Below are 12,536 nucleotides of genomic sequence, written 5' to 3'. Positions count from 1 at the left end.
TCAGCAGGTCCCCAGCTCTGACCCCTGAACCAGTCTGCTGCTTTTGTTGACGACTCTGCCTGTAAATGTGCCTGTGACCAGGACAGATGCGAAGGCACACACCTACGACATTCGCAGGTGCGGGCCCGCATGGGACAGATTTAGAAACGGGGGCTCCCCAGGACTCCGAGGCAGAAACTCCCACCCATTACTGGGTGGCATCTCACAGCAGGTCTCAACAATGCAACAAATATTCTCCTGGGCCTCAGGTCAGGGTACGTGGGGCCAGAGTGATGAACAATTGTGGGGGGAGAAAGAGAGAGAGAGAGAGAGAGAGAGAGAGAGAGAGAGAGAGAGAGAGAGCTCACCACTCCCTGTCTGAGATCACAACCCTGGGGGAGGGCAAGAGCAGGCAGGGCACCCTCTCAGTGACATGGGGTGAGTGTAAGGGACCCAGCTCCAAATTCAGATGCACCTTTAGATCACCTTAAAGCCCTAATGATGCTGGGCTCCCTGCAGTAACACATGCATGTTCATAGTTTCCCCAGGCTATTCTGGTGACTTTTACTGATGCTATCTATCCTTGCCAGAAGGACAGATAAAGTCAGTAGAAAGTATAGAAAACCAGTGTCCTGAAGAGGAGGTTAAGAATCTCCACTGGGAAGCTGTGACCGCAGCATGAGTGTGCAATGACACTGATGCCCTCAGCCCTTGGAAACCCGCAGGGCAAGTCCTTGCCTCAGTTTCAGCAGCTGTGTCCTGTGTTCCAGCATGTGGTAGGTATAGTATCATCTTCTCCGTATGCAATAGGTGAAAAGGGTGGGGAGAAAGTGAAGGTGGGGAGAAGCCGGGAAGCCACACTGCAAAAGAAGAACCCCACCCTGAATCCTGAGGAGAAGAATAATTAGTGGGAGAAAGCCTGGGACTGACAAGCAAATATTGTGATTGGTCTCTTTCTTGGGCTTGTAGGGAGAGAGTTAACATAAAAAAACAAAAACAAAAACAAAAAATCACTTCTCGGCCTTTTGGCTAAGATCAAGTGTAAAAACAAACAAACAAACAAAAACCTTTGCGAAGAGCTGCCAATATTTTTCTCAGAGGAGGATGTGATGTGATGAAAAACATTTTGTAGCCCAGGCGGCCAGAGGTCTAGTCAAGGCAGATAGTCCCTGAGAGAGAAACTTCTGGAAAAGGGACTTTACCATGCATGCCCCCCCAGGGGACCATATGTTCTGAGTGTGGTCTTCTGCAAAAGCCCCAGGCCTGGAGGAGAGGTTGGCAAGACGGCTGAAGCCATGTGGCCTGAGATGAGCTTGCTGTCTGTCATCTCCTCCTATCTGTAGTGAACTTTCCAAGGTCTCAAGTCCTGTGTTAAGTAGCCAGATGGCTGACCTTTGTGTCTGACTGATGCTGGCAGAAGTGAGGCAGTGTGGTGAGGGGACCTCCAGGGGGATCGTCTAGTTCCCCTGCTCTCATGTCTCAGTCATTTAGGGCTGTGTGGCTTAAACAATAGGCATTTATTTCTCACAGCTCTGGAGGCTGACGTTCAAGATCAAGGAGCTGACAGATTTCAGGTCTGGTGAGAGCCCACTTCCTGATTCACCGTCTTCTCCCTGTGTCCTCACAGGCAGAGGGGTGAGGGAGCTCTCTGGGGTCTCTTCTATAAGGACACAAAGCCCATTCATGAGGGCTCCACCCGCATAGCCTAAGCATCTCACGGAGGCCTCATCTCTGAATACCGTCACATTTTGGTTAGGTTTTCAACATACGAATTTGGGGGAAGGGGGTCACAAACATTCAGTCTATAACCCCTTAGCTCACCTACCCTTAAAAGCAGGGGACCCGCAGTGATTGGCTGGGTCACATTTCTTTGTACTCTGCCTCTTCTCCCATCTTGCTACTCAAGCTGAGGTCCACCGACCAACTGCAGCGCCATTACCTCAGAGTTTGTTAGAAATGCAGGCACTGCCCCAGGCCGCCAAGTGACAATTAACAAGATCCCAGGTGATCAGCATGCACTTAAACATTTTTTTTTTTTTTTTTTTTTTGGAAACAGTGCTCTACCACAGACTAAGTTAGTGACAGAATGAAAAGCGTGGTCTTGGCATGACAGGGAGGAGCGTGGCTGTGAGAGCCGCCGTCGTGGTTTCAAATCCTGCCTCCACCACTCCTGCCCATGTGATCCACTGCAAGTTACTCACCTTCTGTGAGTCTGTTTCCCCACCTGCAAAATGAGGACAATTGCAGCACCAACTTCATGGGACTGGGAGAAGAATTAAATAGGCTGATGTCTGGGAAGTGCCTGGTGCACACTGTGTTTCCCCGAAAATAAGACCTAGCTGGACCATCAGCTCTAACACGTCTTTTGGAGCAAAAATTAATATAAGATGCGGTCTTATTTTAATACAAGACTGGGTCTTATGTAATATAATATAATATAATACAAGGTATAATATAATATAATATAATATAATATAATATAATATAATATAATATAATACCGGGTATAATATAATATAATACCGGGTCTTATATTTTTGCTCCAAAAGATGCGTTAGAGCTGATGGTCCAGCTAGGTCTTATTTTCGGGGAAACACGGGAGTAGGTGTCTGGTGGATGAGAATTCTCTTTCTGGAGCTTCCTTCCCGGCAGATTCATCAGGGTGGGGCTGAGGAACAGGTATCTTTAAAAGCTCCCAGGGAATTCTGATGCAAGGGTAGGTGACATTGCTTCATATCATTTACAGAACCTAACTCCTGGAATTGTGCCCAGAGAGCATTCTTGTGCCCTCGATGACGCTGACTAGTGTTGGAAGGTGAAACTCTGCAGTGGGAACAGGAGAGACGCAACAGACGATGAGCCATGGTCCAGCCCCTCAGAAACGTGATGGGAGATTGGACTTGCCAAGACACAGCCCGACAGCCACGAAAGGCTCACCGAAAGGAAAGGGGAGAGACAAGTAGAGGCAGCAATTTTAGATTCGCCATTTTAGGAACTTGGCTGGGGAGGGACAGAGATTTGTGATAGTAAAGAATGTGGAGGAAAAAAGGGGTTCTGTGGAAAGTAACCTCACAGGGTGATCCTATTATAAATTCCTAACCAGGCAGGTCATGCTGGGTAGTCACTCCCAGACATATAACTTATTTAGTGAAAGGTTTTAAACCAGCCCTGTCCATTGCTCTTGTGCATCTAGGCTAACACACCTGTGAAATACCAGAAGTGATACCCCTTGAAGGGGATATTAACCCTCAAGAGAGCTCGTAACCTTGTTAATCCCCACCTTGCTTTCTTCCACTTCCATGTAATCTTCCTTACGTTCCCACCTTAATTTCAAACGTGTAAAAGAAGCTGCAAAACAGTTGTTCTCTCGAGGATTTGAGATCTTCCTCCCAGCGTATATCGTCAGTTTGGCTCAAATATACTCCGGTAAAAATTCTCTACAGGTTTGGACATTTCTTACATCGACAAGAATCAAAGGGATTTTTAAGAAAGGAGAGAACTGATGCAGTATTGGGGGAGGGGGTGATAACTAAACTAGCATGTATTATTTATTCAGCACCTAACAGGTTTTCTTTTCTAAGAAACTTTTTTTAAAAAGTATAATACAATATACATATAGAAGAGTGCATAAAACCAAATGAATTGTTGAATAAATAATTATGACACAAAGTCCTATGCAGCCATCAAGTAGCTCAAGAGGCAGAACTATGCCAGCACCCAGCACAAGTGGGGAGCATGGACCCCGTTGCACATACACGTGTTACTTTATCAATGTCCCTATTTTACCTGGGAGGAGACCAAGAGGCAAGTAAGTTAACCACCTCCCCCAGGGTCACACAACTTATACGTAAGCAGCAGAGCAAGAATTCACACCCACCTGTGTCTGACTGCAGACCTATGCCAGTGCTAATGAGGCACGGCTCCTGCGTGGAACGGGGGGGTGCAGGACTGGAGGGCCAGGCCCCAGAGAAGGTGGGCAGGGAAGGAGTGGACTCCAGGAGTTGGGTCAACTCTCCTGAGCAAGCAAGGATGAGAGAAGAGGTAAAGAGCAGTTACTTTGGAGCAAAGAGGGAGCATGCCCCACAGGTGTTCATCCTCACCCGAGCTTCTCATCTCTCCCAACAGGGCCAGAGTGGTCAACCCTCAGAGAGGCTTGGGAGAGGGGGCCCTTGAATCTTCTTATTAGACAAAGAGTTCGGCAAGCAGGTCTGGGATCTTATCAGAGCAGTGTCACCGAATAAAAGCCTGTCCATGGAGACAGTAGGAAGCTAAGCAGAAAGATGGAACTATCCCCAGAGGGAAGGTTCCTGACTGAGCTGGCTCAGTGCCCCTTGGCCCACTCCTGTCAAGGAAGTGGGACTGTTTATAGAAGAAAATGCTCTGCTGGGTTGGCCTGAGGGCTCATGCTGGGTTTCAAGTGAGATAAAACAAGCAAATAAAAGAAAATCCACTGGTCAATGGCAGCTCAAGGTGAACCCGACGAGAAAGAGTTGTTCTGAGGAGGTCACATGTAGCCATTATGTAACCTTCAAATCAGGACATGTCTGCTTTTCCATAACAGCTGGGAATTTCTGAGACCTGTTTATATAGAATTAGAACTGCTCATAAAGGACATGTGACAAATGTCACACCTACCCTTGCCCTCCATCTGCCCAGTTCCCACACCTTCATAAGTAAATTTTATTCTCAGTTTCTTAAGCATCTTTCCAGAGCTTTAAAAATGCACATTCAAGCAAATCTAATACTAAATTTTTATTCCTTCACCCCCTTTCTAAATACAAAGGTAAACTATTATAGATATTGGTTGGTACCTTGCTTTTTTCCCCCATTTGAAAAATTTTAGTAAAATACACATAACAAAATCTACCATCTTAACCACTTTAAGTGTATAGTTGAGTGGTGTTAGGCACATTCATTTTGTTGTGCAACTACCCCCACCATCCATTTCCTAGCTCTTTCGTCTTGCAAAACTGAAACTGTGTCCACTAAACCATAACTTCCCATTTCTCCCTTCTCCCAGCCCCTGGCAACCACCATTCTGCTTTCTGTCTCTATGAATCTGACCACTCTAGAAACCTCATATAAGTGGAATCATACAGAATTTTCCTTTGTGATTAGGTTATTTCACTTGGCATAATGTCCTCAAGATTTATCCATGTTGTAGCATACGACAAGGCTTCCTTCCTCTTTAGGGCTGAATAATATTCCACTGTATGGACATACCACATTTTGTTCACCCATCCATCCCATCAACAAACACCTCGATCACCTCCTCATTGTAGCTATTTAAATAATGCTGCTATGAACATGGGTGTACAAATATCTATTTGAGTCCTTATTTTCAATTCTTTGGTACATATGCACCTTGCTTTTTTTACTTATCAGTATTTTAAAAATATTTCCTGACCAACAGAAGACTCATTTTATGCATGAAAAAATTGAGTCCCAGAGAGGGAAATTTTGTTGAAAGTAGAACTGGGCCTCTAGACAAGCCTCCTATTCCCAGACCAGTAATTTTTTCTAATACACTACTTTTCCCCCAGTATTCTGTATTTATATTAAATGTAATACTAGCTCGGGGCCTAAAAATACCACTCTATGAATAAGTGAAAATGAGAAAATTGGCAATGCGGTTTCCAGCTCATTGCTGCATTCACTTTAGCTGCTCACACACATACCCAACAATGATGCTGGATGGAAGTGGCTATAAACTCACACACAAAGACTATAAATTCACAATTTTCACAACATTCCCATTCATGACATGGGAAGATCCCTCCCATGTCAAGAAGGGAGCCTCCTCATACTGCCTCACCCCTGCCACAACGATGCCATGTGACCAAATAGGCTGTCCAGTCTCTGTGGCAACACTGGTGTCCAGTCAGGTCTGTTATGGGTTGAATTATGCCCCAGCCCCCCAAAATATTCACCTTCTGAGGGCCTAATTCCCATTACCTCAGAATGTGCCCATCATCTCAAGATTCTAACAGGTACATCTCAACATCTATACCCTGCCTCCACACTCCCACCCCAAACCAGGTCCTCACCTCTCAGCCACCTGACCAGGGAGCAGAAGGTCACCAGCAGCCACTGGCCATGGTCACATAGGGGAGAAGTATTCTACTGATAAGGAAACCAGAAAAATTGTCTACATTTGCCTGAGGAGTGCTTCCAAGCAGGCCTGGACTAGAAATGAGACAATCTTCTCAGAAACAGAATTTAAGAAGGTGCCAGAAAAGACTCAGCAATCATGATAAATTATAATTTAATTCAGTAGATAAAAAATCGTAGTAAAATCTGCATAACATAAAGCTTACCATTTTAACCAATTTTAAGTATACACTTCAGTGGCATTAAGAACATTCACATTATTGTGCAGCCATCACCACCATTGCAGAACGTTTTCATCTTCCCAGACGGAAACTCTGTGCCCATTAAACAACTCCTATTTCCTCCTTCCCCAGCTTCTGGTAACCATCACTCTAATTTATGTCTCTATGAATCTGACCACTCTAGGTACCTCATATAAGTGGAATCATACAGTATTTGTCTTTTTGTGTCTGGCTTATTTCACTTAGTATAATGTCCTCAAGGTTCATCCATGCTCTAGCCTATGTCAGAATTTCCTTGCTCTTTAAGGGTGAATAATATTCCATTGTATGGATACACCACATTTTGTTTATCCTTCATCCATCAATGGACACTTGGGTTGCTTCCACCTTTTGGCTATTGTGAATAAGGCTGCTGTGGACGTTCGCGTACAAATATCTGTTTGAGTCCTTGCTTTCAATGCATTTGAATATGTATCCAGAAGTGGAATTGCTGGATTATATGGTAAATCTATTTTTCATTTTTGAGGAACCATCATACTGCTTTCCACAGCAGCTGCATCATGTTACATTCCGACCATCAATGCATGAATTCCAATTTTTCCACATCCTCTCCACACTTATTTTCTGTTTTGTTTGTTTGTTTGTTTGTTTTGATCATAGCCATCCTAATGGGTGTGAGGTGGTATCTCATTGTGGTTTTGACTTCCATTTCCCTGATGGTTTGATGTGATGCATCTTTTTGTGTGCTTATTGGCCATTTGTAGGTCTTCTTTGGAGAAAAGTCTAGTAAAGTTCTTTGCTCATTTTTTAATTGAGTTGCTTGTTTTTGTTGTTGAGTTTAGGAGCTCTTTATATATTCTGGATATTAACTCCTTACATATATTTAATTTGCAAATATTTTATCTCATTCTGCTTTCCTTCTTATTGTGTTGATACTGTCCTTTGATGCACAGAAGTTTTAATTTAATGAAGTCTAACTTATTTATTTTTCTTTTGCTGTCTGTGCTTTTGGTGTCATAGCCAAGAAATCATTGCCAAATGCAAAGACATAAACTTTAAAAAAAAATCAAAATCAATGTGAAAAAATGTGTGTGAACAAACGATCAAAATCTAACCAAGACAGGATCTGACCAGCACTTGCATGATTCATCTTACCTCACCCTAATCTCAGCTCTGTCCAATCCTGCCTTTCCTTAAAATTTTGATATTTTGTTCATTATGGGACATTAATTGTGATCTTTTAAAATACTGCTGAGCCATTTTGATTACTGAGTTTTTTGATGCTCTCTGAAAATTTTCACCTGTAGTTAGTTCCTCCCCCACCTCATCCCAGTGTCAACCTGCTTCAGAGAGAGACAACAGCTAGCCAAGGCTCTCTAGGGCCATATGATCTGGCCACTTCTTTACACTGGGCCAGTTCTCCTTTAAGACTAGGTGGGGCAAGCTGGAAAACCCCCTCTGCAGAGAAGCCCTTTGTTCTGTCAGTCATTAAATGAACAAGTGTCCATCACATTACGCATCAAGTTCTCCTCCACCTGTGGTGTGCAGATAAATGTTCAACAGCTGGCTTTTGGTGGAGAGGGTGTGGGAAGGGTAGGCTTGGTTTGTAGTGTTTGCAGACTTCTGTGGTGCAAATGCTCCCTCCATGGGTGATCTCCAGCCACAAACATGATGTTATTGAAAAGCAGAGCTGGGAAGAGATGACAGTGGGCAGATCCAAGCCACAGGAGGTGTTGCAGGGAGAACCCAAGGCCAGTGAGGGAGAGAGGCAGAACCTCCTCATGGGATATTATTATTTGGATTTGAAATTGCAACACATCAGCCCAAGATGAACCAGGAAAATATATTTATAGAAAAGAAGATTAAATGTGGAGAATTGGTTACCCAGGTGATGGAGGGCTTTAGAACAAAGCAGGGACAATGCAAGACTAGGAGCAGCAGGAAGGCACTCCATCCTAGGCTGAGAGACAGAGAGAGGAGGCGATGGTGGTTCCCAGAGCCAGGGACTGAGGTACCCTGCCAGAACCTGAGCCACAGAGGACCTGTACAGAATGGCTGTAACTGCAGATGTGATGTAAATTCTCTTAGAGATGCTGCTGGAGGCAGAGAGGGAAGGAGAGAAATACCCTGGCCTCTCTTCTCCTGCCTTTCTATCCCTGTTAGTGCCTCTCATTGAGCTGAACCCAGCTGACAGCTGAGAGGGGGCTTGCAGGCTGAGGACGCACCTTTAATATACAGCAGAGCAGAGAAAGGGTGAGGAACAGATTTGAGGGCTACCAGGCCCAGGACTGACACATCCAGGCAATGGGTACCTAGCATTAGTCCATCATCACGGTGCTCATTGCAAGGGCAAGAGGTACAGGTGGCCTGGCCCCATGTTTCTGAGTATTGCTTGGTATCTACAAGGGAAAGGACTCTTTGGCTTAGCTGAGGTCTTTAGATCTCAATGTGAAACTTACATAATTCCTATAGAGCAGAAATCTTTTCCAGTGCAGGGACCTACAGATAATGTGTTTGGATTTCCTAACAATATAAGCAGAGAGGATATTAAAAATGGGTAATACTCAGAGATCTAAGATGGTAGAGTAAACACTGTGCCTGCTACCTTCTATGAACACATTAAAATTACAACTAAATTATAAAACAATCAACCTGGAGAACCATCTGAGGTCTGCCTGAACAGAAGTTTTATAACTAAAGATATAAAGAAGCCACATTGAGACTGGTAGGTGGGGCAGATGCAAACCCGGGCTGGTCACAAACTTCCGCGCGTGGTGGTTGAAAATAGAAATGGATACCTCAGCCACGGAGGTTCCCCCCAGAGGAGTGAAGGACACCAGCCCTACTCCAGGCTCCCCAGCCTGGAGAACTGTTGCTGGGAAAAGAAGCCCCCACAACATCTGGCTGTGAAAAACAGTGGGATTGGAACCACGCAGGTGGGACGGAAGGCTGCGGGAAACCCAGGCATCCTCTTAAAGGGCCTGCACAGACTTGTTCACGCGCAGGCACTCACCTTGGGCTCCAGCGGAGGGACAGTGATTTGGGAGGTGTCAGAAGCATACCAAGATCAGACTGAGGTGTGTAGCTTCGAGGCCAGGGCTGGAAGACAGTCACCATTTTCCCTGTTTGGGGTTCTCCTTCCATGCAGCTGGGCAGGCAGCCGCCATCTTTAATGTGTTGAGCCCGCCCCGCAAGCTTACAGCCAAAGCTGAATCTGATTGGCCTGGTGAGCTCCACTGCTCCACCCTGCTGACTCACTGGGATCCCACCCCACTCGACTCCCCCAACACTGGAAGCACTTTCTCCAAGAACAGCCAGCCCTGCCTATATTACACTCTTCTTAGAAAACTATCAAAGTCCATAAGCCCCAGGCAGACAACTGGCCCTGGTGTGCTGAGACTTTTCCTGAGTAGCTCCAGGCTCAGCACTGGCACCAAACCAGAGTCCACATTAAGTTGGTGACCACAACTTTTCTCACTCTATTGACCCCCTGAAACCCTGCCTCACCCTATTCTTGTACTGCACAAGTCTTTATCAGCGGCTGAACTTTCACAGAGCCAGCAGGTGGCAGCAGGCCTCGGGGAGTCCTGGTTTTTTGCGGAGCTATCCCAGGCCAGGTACTGTGGCAGCTGTCTTCGCTTCACAGTGTGGTGTCTCCCACATGCCTCTAGGTTTACCACAGGCAGCAAAAAAACTGTGGATTGCTTTGTAGCTCCTACCAGGTAGTCCCCGGCTGGTCACAAATAGTGGGTGACCTAGGCCTCCACAGGAGCCCCTCCCAAGAGGCCCCAGAACCAACATACTCAGAAGTTGGCTTCAGACCACAGCAAAGCACCATCCAATTAGCCCCACAAGCAACACAAAGGGCACCAGAGCCGGCTGAGGTGAATCCTACTCAGCTGTGGACGTGGCCAAACCCCACAGCCAATCATTGTGAGAGTCAATCCCACCCATTGATGTGCCAATAGCAATCAAGGCTCAACTATAACAGGAGGACACACAGAATCCTACAAGGGACACTCCTAGAAAACCTAAAGCAAGTGACCAGGGAGACTGTGCCAGAGCCCCGCAGGGCACCTACTACATAAGGCCACCCAGCCATGACTGAGAGACATAGCAGAACAACCTCATACATAGATACAAACACAGGGAGGCAGCCAAAATGAGGAAACAAAAGAAGACATAATCAAAGGACAGAGTAATTTTTTAAAAACTAAAGAATTCTGGTGTTTGAAAGTTATACAAATCTATGCCACCAGGGGGCACCCCAGTGTCAGCCAGGTTGACAACTGGAGAAAGCATTTATTTGCTGAACTTAATTGTGAGACAGCAGGCAGAGGTTGTTTTGTGTGATATGAACAAGGGTGCATCTTTAGTGGCCCACATGTTTCTGAGGAAACTAAGAATCAGGTTTGTGCCACCTTTCTGCTCTATATGTGTTCCACATAAGCAAAATGAAATGAAAGTTATTAGTTTTACATGTTATGGCACTAAAAATAAAGTTTAGGTGTAGTTCACATTAATTTTTCAAATGAATGTGTGTGAGAAGACACATGAGTATGTCAAAACTTTAAAAAGGATTGAGACCTACAAAACCAAGGGCAGTTCGTTCTGTCCTTCATGTTCCCACCCCTTGATCTCTGAGTTTCTCACCTTGGAAAACAGAAATAACGGCCTGTGCCTTCCTTCCCCTGCCCTCAAAAGGCTGGACAAGAATGAAGGGAATGGTGTTTATCACAAAAGTGCCCTTCCCTACACCACCTCCTCTCCTGGAGAACTGTTTGTGACTTGAGGATGATAAGATGTGAAAGAGGTGTTAAAATTCGTTTAGGAAAGAAAAAAGGAGACCTGTGGACTAAGCTTGTTTGACTGATTAGATCTGGCAGTTATGGTAAAAACAACCCAGAACTCTGAGGTAACGTTACCAATTTTCACATAGCTTGGGGATATCAAGCTCGAGACTTACAGCCTTACACAGCACACTATGTTCTGGATTCTGAAAACCAGGTCTTGTTTAAATTACTCTTTCCTATTGTGGCCATCACTGCCCTTGTATTTGTCAGAGCCCCCCTCCATTCGACGTTGGGAAGCACCACTGTACCCCTCAGGAAACGGAAAGTCCAGATACAGTGCCCCTACCTTGCCTCCATTTTGTGAGTAACTGGGAGTAATCTGATTGGATTTCGGTAGAAAGTCACAGGTGGTGTTAGGCCCATGCACAGGAGAGAAGAAGAGTCCTGAGCTAAACAGGGTTTAACACTGATATCTGAGTTCCTGGAAGGCAAGCACTGCACCTTATTCATTTCTGAATGCCCAGTTCCTAAGAGTGCTTTGCCTGAAGAATATTTGTTCAATTGAAACACTAATAAGTAAAGCATAGTTAACCACAACAATCAGAGTGACAGTCACTCCATCCTTTGAGAAATACATGTGGAACGACCTGAGCAAGAAAATGCATGTTACATTATAGTTCTGCTTCTTCGGTCAGTTATTGTTCTGTTATCAACAGTTATTGCTCATGGCGATTCTAACTCATTACGTAATAACTGAGTTGCTTTTCCTGAGGACAAGAGGATGGGGAGGTGAGAGAATTCAGAAAACAAAGTTCCTTGGCACTTGGACTTGACTCCCAGGTCTGTCATTTTCTGGGTGATCTTAGAAAAATCACTCATTTCTCTGAGCCAATATCGCCTTTTCTGTCGTAATGGAGATGACAAAAGTATCTAAGTCAAGAGCGGTTGTGAGGATTCAATAAGAAATGTAAGTGAAGACGTCTGGCCACAGACCATACAATCCAATGGGAATACGAAAGGCTCCCTGATGGTGATTGTAACCGTGTAGGCACAGCCATCCATTGATAAAGAGAAAACGTCAACCGAACCTTCAAGTAGCAACAGACAACAGACAGGAGACTAAGTTTTTAAGGTAGAAAATTGAAAAATTTATTTCAGACTTTTCTTGCACTCTAATATAAATATTTAAAGCGAAATTTTCTCTAATCACTGTATTAACTGGAATATCATACATTTTGATATATCATGTATCCATTTTGGTTGGCTTAAAATATTTTCTAATTTCCCTTTTGATTTCTTCTTCGACTCATAGGTTATTTAATAGCATTTAGCAGTAGTTATTTAGTGAATTGCTTCATTTCCACTTATTTGGGGATTTTTCAAATAGAGAGGCCTAGGGATGGAAGAGTTTTGCACAGGCTCCCATGGTTTA

This window comes from Rhinolophus sinicus, chromosome 15 (assembly GCF_057876585.1).
Source record: "Rhinolophus sinicus isolate RSI-liver-muscle chromosome 15, RSI-T2T, whole genome shotgun sequence".
NCBI classification, from domain to species: Eukaryota; Metazoa; Chordata; class Mammalia; order Chiroptera; family Rhinolophidae; genus Rhinolophus; species Rhinolophus sinicus.
Note: the sequence above shows the minus strand (reverse complement) of the source record.